This window comes from Zootoca vivipara, chromosome 11, assembly GCF_963506605.1.
Source record: "Zootoca vivipara chromosome 11, rZooViv1.1, whole genome shotgun sequence".
In the NCBI taxonomy this organism is placed as follows: Eukaryota; Metazoa; Chordata; class Lepidosauria; order Squamata; family Lacertidae; genus Zootoca; species Zootoca vivipara.
Genome location: NC_083286.1, coordinates 13,617,957 through 13,631,616, shown reverse-complemented (window position 1 = coordinate 13,631,616; position 13,660 = coordinate 13,617,957).

Below are 13,660 nucleotides of genomic sequence, written 5' to 3'. Positions count from 1 at the left end.
AAAATTAATGTAGCCCATTGATACTTAAGCTCTGTGTCACCCCTTACCTCTGACTAGGACTCCCACTAGGTTCAATGATGCTTACCAAGTAGGAATTTGTAGGAATGCTACTCGAAGCACATGTGAAAACTGGCATTAATCAAGGTGAGCTGTTACTTATTGCTTTGCATGGGAAACTGGTTTACCCTGTAGTTCCGTCAGACAGCAGCAGTGAAAAAAAAATCTGTTAAGGGTTTTTTTTTCCTTGGTGAAAAAGTTGCCCAGGAAACTTGCATGTTATAACAAATAAGGTGATTGTTCTGTACTGAACATCAGTACCAGTCCATGCTTAAGATATGCTCTCACACAGAGGTCTGTTGCTGTTAACTGGATATGCCACTCTAGATAAGAAAGGCTATTTTTATAGCTAGAATATTCACACCTTGAGCTGTTAACTTGCATTTAAAATACCATTCCTAACCAATTGGTTAATCAAAAGTATTCTAAAATTTCCAGACCAAGTTATTTTTATTTCCCTGAGACTTTGAAAAAAACCCAACCTGTAAGAATTGTGTTTAACTGCCACGTTCATCCTGCTGTTTCTTGCTGGGTTTATATTTTATCTAGTGGTTTTTACTGTTGCTTTTAGCATATTTTTATAAGCCCTGGAAATGTTTTTATGTTGAAGGGCAGAATCTGAATTCATTCAGTAAATAAAACAAAACTGACTTTCTTGAAAGCCAGGAAGTCTTTTTAATTTCAAAACTGCAATAGTAATACCTTTTTATTTCTTTGGAAGCCTATTGAGTAGTCTGGTAGGACACAAAATTTCAGGTATGTGTATGTGTGTTAAAATGATATACTGTACATACTTACTGGGTTGTATCCAACATTAGTCATACTCAGTGTAGACCCACTGAAATTAATAGATGTGACTGATTCACTAATTTTAGTAGGTTTACTTTGAGTAGAACTGAGTTGGAAACAACCCATTGACTTCAGTAGAATTTTCATCCTGATCTTAAATGGATTTACCTGGAAGCAGACTACATTGCTTACCATAGAAAATTCTTCTGAATAAATGTGCAGAGGGCATTTAATTGGGTGCAGGGTTGCAGTGTAAATGCTTATATCACATTTTCAAATCTGAGCAGACATTGATTTTGTGTTGTGGTTTTTTTGTGGCCTTGATTGTTTGGTCAATGAGAATGTAACCAAAAAATGTGAAGTTGATCCATTTGCTGCAATCCACAGCCCACTTTGCTCCACAGTTCTGCTCCCGGAGAATGCGGACCATGTAGGTTTGTGACTAGTATACCGTATGCCATTCACTGATCTGACATGATTCAGAGATTCAGTATATTGGTTTGGAATTTGTTTCCCACCTCTAAATTATAGATTAAATGTCATTGATTTATCTGAATTTGGGAGCCGGGTATCCTCCTTTATTAAACCCTCACAAATTTACCCACCCAGCCACCCAAACACACACACAAGCTGTTTTGAAGCAGCAAAATTCAGATAATAGGAAGGGTAGATGCTACTGGCTGGTAGAGACACGTTTAAAGGTGGAAAAAGACTATAGCAATCATGATATCACGAAGGGAAATAACACGAAGCGTATCAAAGACTGGTAGTGTTGTGCCCCTGAAGCATTAAGGCTCTTTCTCACTTAGTAAAACAGCAAGAGGCTGCAGCTGAAAAAGCTCAAAAGAGCAATTGTGTTGTTTGCTTCATTTTAATGAGGACTCGGGAGAATACTGTAAGTGCTTACAGACAAGTAGTGTATTTGTGCCTTTTAAAGAAGCAAACCCAAACTGGACGGTAGACGGAGTAAATCCTTCACAGTGCAATTCTCCCTCTAGGTAATTGGCAGCAATGTGCAGTATTTGGGTTCCAGGAGAGCAGCGCAACCCCATGTGCGCAGCCTCCAAAGGCACTACACCACTGGCTCTCTTTCTTTTGCCACATTTTGCTAATTGTGTAGAAAACGAGAAACATTATCTTTAAACTAGATTGTTGCTATGGCTGTACTTGTAATGTATTATCTCATTAGTAGCGCTGCTGTTTCAATTTCTGTCGAGCAGTAACAATTACTTCTATTACTTACGAACATCTTAACAGATACAGGTTTTTTGTGTTATTTAAAAATCCTCTATATGTGTGCAAGCATTTGTTTAGTTAACCATATGCTTTGCTCTGCTGTTCCTCCTAAAGGTAAGAATGGGACAGAAGATAGTTCTGTTGTCATGGCAAGACTCAGGCAAATTGGTACCAGATTCAGTAATTCAACCAGAAGCTCAAATACACAAGGCTTCGTTTAATAGCGTCACTTGGTAAAATATGATCTGACTTGCAGTGGTAGAGCACATGCCCTGCATTCATAAGGTCTAGGGTTCAAATCCTGGTGTTTCTGGTGGTAAGGAGCAGGTAATGGGAAAGAATCTGCTTCAGACCCTAGTGGGATCGATATACAAATAGTTTGACCTGTGTTCTTCCAGTGTTCAGGTGGTGGGGCTGAGCAGCATTAGGCATGATTATTTGCTTTGAGGGAATCCTAATGTAACTATAGTCTTGCACTAAAACACATCATCCGAGGGATAGCTCAGTTGGTAAAGCATGTGACTCTTGATTTTGGGTCGTGGGTTCGAGCCCCATGTTGGTCAGAGGATTCCTGCATTGCAGAGGGTTGATGACCCTTGTGCTCCCGTTCAACTCTACAATTCTAAATAACATGATTCAGTGTAGATTATGAATGGGAGCAGTGAACAGAGGCGGATGTAAGGGAGCATAGCCAGCTTGCCCGCCATGTAGACTGAGCTGAGAGGGTGCTGCAGCGGACATCGCAACAACGACAAACAACGGAAGGTGAGAGCCAGGGTCCCGCAGAAATTTTAAAGCCCAAAATCTGCCACTGCATGGCTTATCATGACTGTGAACCAGGTCTCTGAAGAGCTCCTGCTGGTCAGTAGACTATAGGTAAAGGTAAAAAGGGACCCCATACCATTTGATCCAGTTGTGACCGACTCTGGGGTTGCGGCGCTCATCTCGTGTTATTGGCCGAGGGAGCCGGCGTATAGCTTCCAGGTCATGTGGCCAGCATGACAAAGCTGCTTCTGGTGAACCAGAGCGGCACACGGAAACACCATTTACCTTCCCGCTGTAGCGGTACCTATTTATCTACTTGTACTTTGTCATGCTTTCGAACTGCTGGGTTGGCAGGAGCTGGGACCAAGCAACGGGAGCTCACCCCGTCGCAGGGATTCGAACCGCCGACCTTCTGATCAGCAAGCCCTAGGCTCTGTGGTTTAACCCACAGGGGCACCTGCGTCCCAAGTAGACTATAGTGGACCAGATAAATACTTTGATCTGGTATAAACTTCCTATGATTAAGTAGAAGGGAAAATAAAGCAGGCCAGATGAATAAAGCTTTTGTAACGGGTGATATTGGTAACAGGTGATATTTAGTAACAGGACCCCAGGCTCCTTAACATCCACATAAGCTTCAGATTATGCAAACACAAGGCTAAATGAAAAAACTGGTGCCTTATGTGCCGAATTCATCATTTAAGATTCTTAAATTCTGGCTGCACGTTATGGGAAAACAATTATAACCACCTAAGATGGGGGGGGGGTGCGGGTGGCGCTGTGGTCTAAACCACATAGCCTAGGGCTTGCCGATTGGAATATTGGCGGTTCGAATACCCGCGATGGGGTGAGCTCCTGTTGTTCGGTCCCAGCTCCTGCCCACCTAGCGGTTCGAAAGCACGTCAAAGTGCAAGTAGGTAAATAGGTACTGCTCCGGCGGGAAGGTAAACAGCGTTTCCATTCGCTGCTCTGGTTCACCAGAAGTGACTGTCATGCTGGCCACATGACCCGGAAGCTGTCTGCGGACAAACACCAGCTCCCTCGGCCTATAGCGTGAGATGAGCGCGCAACCCCAGAGCCGTCCGCAACTGGGCCTAACGTTCAGAGGTACCTTTAAGATGGGTGGGAAACCTGTTTCAGCCAGAGGGCTACCGTTCCATGGGTGGGTGGAGCCAGATGCAAAACTGGGCGGAGCCAGGGATGTCACTCTTACCTTTGAACATAGACTACATCTCAGCCGTGCAAAAGCTGAGATGCCCCACCTCTCCATCTAGGCAAGAAGGCGTTATCATTGTTTAAGGACTCGCTCCAGTCAGGCAGAAGGAGCTTGAAGGGCAGGGCATGGTGAGTGCATGGTGTGACCTAGGGAAGTGTGTGGCTTATGGAGAGTCCTGAAATTCAAGCAGAAATGCTTAGCGGGCTGAATCTGGACCCTGGACCTGAGCATAGCCGTCAAGTTCTCCCCTTTGCTGAATAGGCTTATGCTGAATAGGCTTCCTCACGAGAAAAGGGAAAACTTGACAGCTATGGACCTGAGGTTCCCTACACTTGATTTTACAGAACTAGATATATTTATGGGAGATAATTAATCGTGGATTAAGTACGAAGTGGCATAATTTGATTCAGTTTATGTTTAAAGGCAAACCTACCTAGTCCACACTTTCCCAAGACAATATGCAAAAGAAACACAGCCACCCTTTGAAATTTGCACTTGGCAGAATTTTGCAGTGCACTCTGGCCAAATAATGTGTGTCAACATGGATATACTATGGTAAAGTGTGCATAAAATATGGATATTAGTAAGCAATAACATAATATGGGTAAAATGCTTTGCAAATATGTGTATATTAGGCAAAATTGCATACAAAATTGTGCATTTTAGGCTAAATTCTCACTAAAATGCTGGTGAATTTTCAGGAGATCTTTAAAAAAAAATTCACAAACTGATATGGAAATGTGGATAACTGAAGATGGGAAAAAGGAAAAGTGAGAGAAACTGAAAGTGGCAGATTCCCTACTATAGATGAAAATAAAACCATATGCACCCCATATTTAAGCAGGCTTAGAGTCCCCTCTGTTGAGCAAATGGTACTGTTGAGCAAATGTTTGTTGCCAGTGTTGCTCCATTATAAATGTTCCACTTATCAATAAATAATGTGAGGAATTGATTTGTCTAATGTTATGCTTCTTGTGTAGGTAAAATACTAAAAGGAGGACACCAGAATAATTTTTTCCGTTTCCAAAGGCCGTAGGAAAGAGGCACAAGTTTAGCAAGAGATGGAAACAGTAAAGAAATTGTGCTTGACACATGCTTGACATATACTTGGGGTGGGCCCCCATAGTCCATCTGAAGAGCACCATGTTGGCTTCCCCTGGCCTAAACACTGATCTGCCCTAATCATTTAGTTTCTCACTGGGGCAAGACAGTTTGAGCATATTACACCAATCCTGTCCCAACTGCACTGGCTGCCAATTAGTTTCTGGGCCCTATTCCAAGTGCTGGTTTTGACCTACAAATCCTGAAGTGGCTCAGGACCACAATATCTCAAGGACCACCTCTCTCCATATGAACTGACCCGGACCATGCAATCACCATCCAAGGCCCTTCTTCATGTGCCACCTCCATAAGAGGTCCAGAAGGTGACAACTTGAGAATGGGACTTCTGCGGTGGCTCCCTGTTTGTGGAATGCTCTCCCCAGTGAGGCTTGCCTGCTGCCTTCATCAAATATCTTTAGGCACCAGGTAAGCACATTCATCTTTAACTAGGCCACAGCACCACCTGCATCCCTGAGCCTCTTGGGCTTGCGGATCAGAAGGTCGGCAGTTTGAATCCCCATGGCTCTGTCCCAGCTCCTGCCAACCTAGCAGTTCGAAAGCACGCCAGTGCGAGTAGAAAACTAGGTACCGCTGCAGTAAGAAGGTAAACAGCATTTCCGTGCGCTCTGGTTTCTGTCACAGTGTTCAGTTGTGCCAAAAGTAGTTTAGCCATGCTGAGCCACATGACCCAGAAAGCTGTCTGTGGACAAACATCGGCTCCCTCAGAGCTGAAAGTGAGATGAGCACCACAACCCCATAGTCGCCTTTGACTGGATTTAACCATCCAGGGGTTCTTTACCTTTTTTTAACCTTTACTTTAACCAAACCTTTGGCTGATTAGCATTCTATGTCTGTTAAAAATGGGTTCATGGGAGGGGGAGTTGTTGTTGTTTAGTTGTTTAGTCGTGTCCGACTCTTTGTGACCCCCTGGACCAGAGCACACCAGGCACTCCTGTCTTCCACTGCCTCCCACAGTTTGGTCAAACTCATGTTTGTAGCTTCGAGAACACTGTCCTCTGTCATCCCCTTCTCCTAGTTCCCTCAATCTTTCCCCACATCAGGGTCTTTTTCCAGGGAGTCTTCTCTTCTCATGAGGTGGCCAAAGTGTTGGAGCCTCAGCTTCACGATCTGTCCTTCCAGTGAGCACTCAGGGCTTATTTCCTTCAGAATGGTTTGTTATTGGTTTGTTCTTATTCCTGTTCGTGTTATGCATTTTGTGTTCACATTTTGCATTTTTATGTTGTGAGCCACTCTCCGGATGAAGGGCAGTACACAAATTTAATAAATAATAGTAACAAAATTTTTAAAAAAAGATATTTAAAAGTACATAGCAACAGGTACCACCATAGTAAAGTGCAGTTAAATTAGCTATCTATGGAAGTTTATTTGGAAATCCTACCGGTATTTAGGCTTATTCTCCCGTAGGTGTACACATGACTGCAGCCTACATTTCCCATGTTACCTGGTTGATGGATTTTTTTTCTTCCTTGTGATCTTAAACCAGGCATCTGGATTTTTTTCTTCCTTGTGATCTTAAACTTTGGCCCTCCAGATGTTTTGGACTACAATTCCCATCTTCCCCGACCACTGGTCCTGTTAGCCAGGGATCATGGGAGTTGTAGACCAAAACATTTGGAGGGCCACAGTTTGGGGATGCCTGTCTTAAACCTACTGCACCACCATGGGGAGGTTTAACTGGTTCCAGGCTAGATTTTTTTTGGGGGGGGGGGGAATTAAGCACATAAGATTTTCACTCTGAGTTGTATTGAAAGCTCTGTAAACAAACCATGCTCCTTCTTTCCTTCCTTCCTATTAAGACATATTTTTACTAGTATGAATGACTCCTCTTGAGAAACAGGAGCTTGCAAAAAAAAAAAAAAACTCACTTAAATAGCTTCTAGAACCTGAGCTCTGGCCTAACTAATGCGTGCCATGAAACTGGAGTGGTGTCATTCCAGTTTCCACATACAAGCTTTTAGAAGCTCTCTGCTGTTAATAGGCCTGGCTAATCAATATTTTGCACTGCAGAGATTGCACATGATCGAGCCCTGGGAACAAAAGGTCCATTTGTTATGTAATAAACAGAGCCTCGGGGAAGGTGTGATATGGGGCATGCATGGCATTAAACATTGCAGCCGGAGAGGGTGGTTTGTGATGAAATGCGTAAAGCTTCCCATTCACTGATCCAGCAGGGCAGGATAGGACAGGGCAATGAGACACCTTAGGGATGCTTCATACACAACTCAGATAACCTCCTGATGCTGTAAAGAAAATTGCTAAGCTAAATGGTTTCCCATCACGGGGGGGGGGGGATTCACAAAGAAACACAATGTCTAGGGGTATACTTGCATTATTTTGCAAATCAGGATGTTTCCAGTTTTTGTTTTTATGCAGCTAAAAGGCAGAGATAGTTATCTATGTCTTTTAACTGGTCTATCTACAGTGGTGCCTCGACTTACGAAATTAATCCGTTCCGAAGGCACCTTCGTAGGTCAAAAAAAACGTAAGTTGAAAAGCGCCAGCCATTGGAAACGCGATTTCCCATAGGAAAGCATTGGAAACGGAAAAAATTCTTAAGTCGAAGCAACCCCATCTAAAAATTTGTAAGTCGAAAAAACCCTATCTAAAACCGCCGCGGTTTTCATTCAGATGTTGAGAAATTCGTAAGCGTGTGGCCATTTGCCCCATTCGTAAGTTGAAAAATTCAGTTGTCGAGTCGTTCGTAAGTCGAGGTATCTATCTATCATCTATCTATCTATCTATCTATCTATCTATCTATCTATCTATCTATCATCATCTATCTATCTATCTATCTATCATCTATCTATCATCTATCTAACGCTTCAGGTTACAGACGTTTCAGGTTACAGACTCCGCTAACCCAAAAATAGTACCTCGGGTTAAGAACTTTGCTTCAGGATGAGAACAGAAATTGTGTGGCGGCGTGGTGGCAGCGGGAGGCCCCATTAGCTAAAGTGGTATCTCAAGTTAAGAACTGTTTCAGGTTAAGAATGGACCTCCAGAATGAATTAAGTTATTAACCTGAGGTACCACTCTATCATCTATCTATCTATCTATCTAATCTGGAACCAGGCAGAGGGACTTCTCGGTAGTGGCTCCTGCCCTGTATAATGCCCTCCCAGCAGATGTCAAGGCAATAAGCAACTATTTTACTTTTAAAAGACAACTGAAGGCGGCCCTGTTTAGGAAAGTTTTTAATGTTTGATGCTCCACCCTACCCCATTTAATATCTGGTTGGAAGCCGGCCAGAGTGGCTGGGGGAACCCAGCCAGATGGGCGGGGTATAAATAAATAAATAAATAAATAAATAATTATTATTTTTATATCTCCATCTATCCAGCAGTAGCAGGAGAGGAGTAGTAGCCAGGAGAATTGCAGAGCAGGCAATTTTTTTTTACCAACTCTCACTGTTTTTCATTTGCTGCTGCTATACTTACACAGCAGCACCACACATTGGGGCTAGTTAGTGCATGAAGGGGTTAAGGACCACAGAGTTCTAATTGCTAGAAGAGGCTCACTGAGGTCATGCACCCTCTTCTCCTGAGAGGGAGGAAGTAAATCCTATTTCCTGTTCCGCCACTTGCCTCTTCACACTTTAAGCAGCAGAGGCAGGTGTGTGACTCAGACACGCACCTGAGGCCGCTTTGCTGTGTTACTAAGAATATTGCATTGCTCTTGCATAAGGAAAGATGCATGTCTGAGACCTAGAAACCATAAGTAATTCGTTTTAAACTTGCTGTGTGATCTGTTTCACTGAAAAGGGGTCACAATGGGGGTCAGCTGCTGAGCAAAATCAGATAAGGTTTAATGGGCTGTTTCTATGCTTCATTAGTCTACCTAAGGATGGGATTTAATAGTCTGCTACTGGGGCTCTCTGGGCTAGGCCCACAGTTTTAAAAACAGGCACTACCTGTTTTTGCTTTTAGCCTACATACATAACTAAATACAATTAATTTAATGAATATTAATTAATTAATTAATATTAATATATCCTCTTACTAATTCCCTATCAGTAATACCCCATATGTATATGATATATGTCATAAGGGTGGGGGAGAAATTGTGTGTCTTACCTGATTCATGTATTATTCTACTCTGTGAATCAGTGTTTTAGTCACAGTGGTTTGTTATACATTTATTTTTGCCTTTAGGTTACTGTACTGCATTTTGAAAAAAAACAATATTTTTTTATTTTTTATTTAAAAAGCTGGGTCATCTTTTCTATCTCCTTTCTAACCTCTTTCATTGTCACTCAGAAATCATGGGGCTAAGTGGTATGCGAATTTTTAAAAGAATGATTAAATTCTTGCACATTGTACAGTATATTACTATTAAAGTGTGTATTATAGTTATTAGAGGAGGAGGTTCCTTCTCCACCCTACCCCCCCTCCAGGTTCTTTTACAGATGCCATTGAAACCTCTTGGGGAAAAGCCCCCCCCCCCAATTTATGTCAAATCTATAGAAAATCTGCTAGTAGCTTTTCAGGCTGTTATATCAACATGTAAAATTTGGCCTCACAAAATCTCTATGAAATTGACTTGGTGGTTGTTATTTATAAATTTTTCACTGCATAACTATTTCCTCTCCCCTCTCTTCCTATTCTGAATAAAGCACAGACAATCAAAAATGAGTACCAGCTTAGCGTACCATGACCTACTTCCCTCCTCTAACCTGAACATTTTGTAAGGTAGAAAGAATGGTCTGGTTTACAGCAATGCATTAAAAACAAATGGAGAAAAGCATAACCACAGTAGAGGGGAATATTTGCAGAGAGTCTCCTGGCTGTCAACACTCTTGACCATTTCTCCACCTTGAAAAGCTATTGTACATCTTTCACACTGTTAGTGTTCAGTTGCAATCCCAGGGTCGTGGACTGGACAATTTAACAAACAAATGTGTGTAGTGCAATGGGACATTTCCCCCAATAAATATTCTTTGTTTTTATATCAGAACTGGCTAATGCTGTAAATTATTCAAATTAGCCAGCAGGAGGTAGTAGCGTTAAGCAAATAAAACTAATCTAGAATTATTTTGCAACCTGCATTTTTAAAAATGAACTACAGAGTGCTTGTGCACTTTTAGTCTGCAAGTCAGCTTGCATTGCAGGACAACATAGCTGGGATCACATCATATCTTTGCCCACATTCCCACATCTCACAGCTTTAATTTTTAACCGTCAGAAGCGTCTAAAGAAACAAGCTGTTGCACTTTAACTTCTCAGACTTAAATTTAGAAAAATCAAGGAATGGCAAGCTATGCCTACAATCTTATTTCTGAGCATTGTGCAGTGCAAACATTGATGCTGTTGTGGGGTGCCAAGTTGAATAAAATTTGGGGGGGCAAGTAAGGCCCGCACTGCATATCGATCACAAGATGTGGTGCACTTGGCTCTGGCTATTTCCTCCAAGGCAAACTTTGACACCCCCAAACCTTAATTACATTCTACCACCTATAAATCTATAGCAATACTTTACACAGCATATGGCACCAGTCTAAAAACATGCTGGTTTAGTTTTTTAGTGTCCTAAATGGCCTGGGTCTGGGATAGACCCACACATGGAGGGTGGTGTGTTTCCTCACATGTATGTACCTCCTGGAACTGAGATGTGGTAATAAGGTTCTTCACTACCAACCACCTAAACTGAGATTAAAACTGTGGTATTTCTGATAGTGACCCCTTATCTGTACAGCCTTTCCCCAAATAACACTTGCCATGGTCTCACAATTGATGCACATAAGAGGAGTTTTTATTCGTCCAGGATTTTGAGCCTTAGGTCACAGGAGTTTCATGTTTTAGATGTAACTCCGCTCGGTTTATGATTATTGCTTTGTTTCATCATTTCTTAATTGCTGGTAATTGGTTTACTATGCTTTTTATTGTAAGCTGCCTTGAATTTATTGTTGAATGGTGAGTTACAAATCAATAAACCATTGTGAGAAGGATCTAAGTTAACTCTAACAGAAAACATAGACCGGTGGAAGGGGGGAATAATATTTGTGCTGGTTCTGTATTTTTTTGCTGTCGGATAGCAAAGCTCATGTGCTATTTCTTGAAACACATTTTTTTGGGGGGGGGGATGCTGGTGAATTGGAGAACACCCATCTGGAAAAAGAAGAGGATTTACCAGATGCCTGGGTGTGTTACTATAAAACCGTGCTGTGCTCATGCTAAAGGAGATGGGGGACGGGCAGAGAACATGGTTCCGTACAAATCTTTGCTGTACTACTTGGTGAAAGGCAGCCATTTTCCCCACAGGGCTAAATATGTGGTGCTTGGTCTCTTCTGCATCCATGCATATGCATTTGTTTCTGTGCCCACAGACCAGTGGTGACTTACCCCCTTTCCACGGACCCCTTGAAAATAGCTGAGGGTCTTGGTAGACCACTTGATTCTTTCTTGATGCCTGTTGTAGCAATTGCAATGAGCCGAACTCTACGCTGCCTGGTTTTTAATTGTACTTTTGTTGCTCGTTTCATTTCTTACATACATTCGTACCTTGGAAGTCGAACGGAATCCGATCTGAAAGTCTGTTCGACTTCCAAAACGTTCGGAAACCAAAGCGAGGCTTCCAATTGGCTGCAGGAAGCCCCGTCAGACGTTTGGCTTCCAAAAATAGTTCGCAAACTGGAACACTCACTTCCGGGTTTGCAGTGTTCAGGAGCCAAAACCTTCGAGGACTAAGCTGTTTGAAAACCAAGGTACGGCTGTATTTCAAATTGTAATACAATAAAATACGAGATTTTTTTTTTAAAAAAAAACACTAATACAATTAAAGATCAATATGAATATCTAATGTGTTAGATGTGCTGTCTCCCGCCTTCAACCACAAATATGCTGTGCACCAACTGTATGAAGCCCGAGTTCCATGACCCGGTTTACTTTTTGCCAAGCACCAGACATGACAGTGGTGCTCTTCACGCTGTGAGATTTTAGTACTATGGCTAAAGGCTTTGAAACTGGCTCTCTGGCTTCTCAGTGGATGTTCCTGCCACATAATTAGTCTGAGGAGAAACAGAACGTGCTGTGCTTGCACTTCTTTGCCTTTTGCTATGTTCCATGTCAGAGAGAACAAATGGGATGCATCTGGGTGTCTTATTTATGTAGTCTGGGATCTAAAGTGCTACATGGTGAGCTTTTGACTAGGGATGGGATTATCTGGAAAACTCGATGCTAAGCTTATATGCATGTCCCCCCCCCCCCCCGAGTTCCATTGACAGTTTCTAATTCCAGATGAGCCAACTCCACATGTTCTATGCATTATTTGTTGTTGTTTAGTCGTTTAGTCGTGTCCGACACTTCGTGACCCCATGGACCAGAGCACGCCAGGCACTCCTGTCTTCCACTGCATCCCGCAGTTTGGTCAAACTCATGTTCGTAGCTTTGAGAACACTGTCCAACCATCTCATCCTCTGTCGCCCCCTTCTCCTAGTGCCCTTAGTGTACTAAGTAGAAACATACAAATACAACTAAGCATATCAAATGTCCAAATTAAATTCTTATACAAATTAAAGTTCAGAGCAACCCTTATTTTAATGACAGTCTTTACTGTCACTAGCTTACCTTGGTCTCTGCAGGGAGAAAATTCACCTAATCAGCTGAATGCCCTAGTTGGGATAATCGTGAAAAGGTGGCACTCTATCCAAATTTATGTAAAAAATAGCACAATAGCAATATATAATTGAATGTTTCATTATTGCCATCTCTTCATGGACACATACAATTTTGGAATAACATGCTCTTAAAACAAACCTCAAGAACTGCTGAAGACAGCACATTAAATTGTGCTCTCAAGAAAGCACTTCTGTAATTTTTCCTTGCTCAGGAAACTCTTTCATATTTTAATCAATTTTGTTGTTGTTGTTTAGTCATTTAGTCGTGTCCAACACTTCGTGACCCCATGGATCATAGCATGCCAGGCACTCCTGTCTTCCACTGCCTCCCGCAGTTTGGTCAAACTCATGTTTGTAGCTTCGAGAACACTGTCCAACCATCTTGTCCTCTGTCGTCCCCTTCTCCTAGTGCCCTCAATCTTTCCCAACATCAGGGTCTTTTCCAAGGATTCTTCTCTTCTCATGAGGTGGCCAAAGTATTGTAGCCTCAGCTTCAGGATCTGTCCTTCCAGGGAGCACTCAGGGCTGATTTCCTTAAGAATGAATAGGTTTGATCTTCTTGCAGTCCATGGGACTCTCAAGATTCTCCTCCAGCACCATAATTCAAAAGCATCAATTCTTCGACAATCAGCCTTCTTTATGGTCCAGCTCTCACTTCCATATATCACTACTGGGAAAACCATAGCTTTAACTATACGGACCTATGCATTAACTATGCATTATTTTATGCCCAATATTAAACATGGAATATATGCATATGCATTCCAGGTTTCCTAAATGAACAAGCACATAAGCAGATATACACAACAGTGCATGTAACTGTATAAAAGTACATATATAGAGGTGTATATGTACTTTTATAC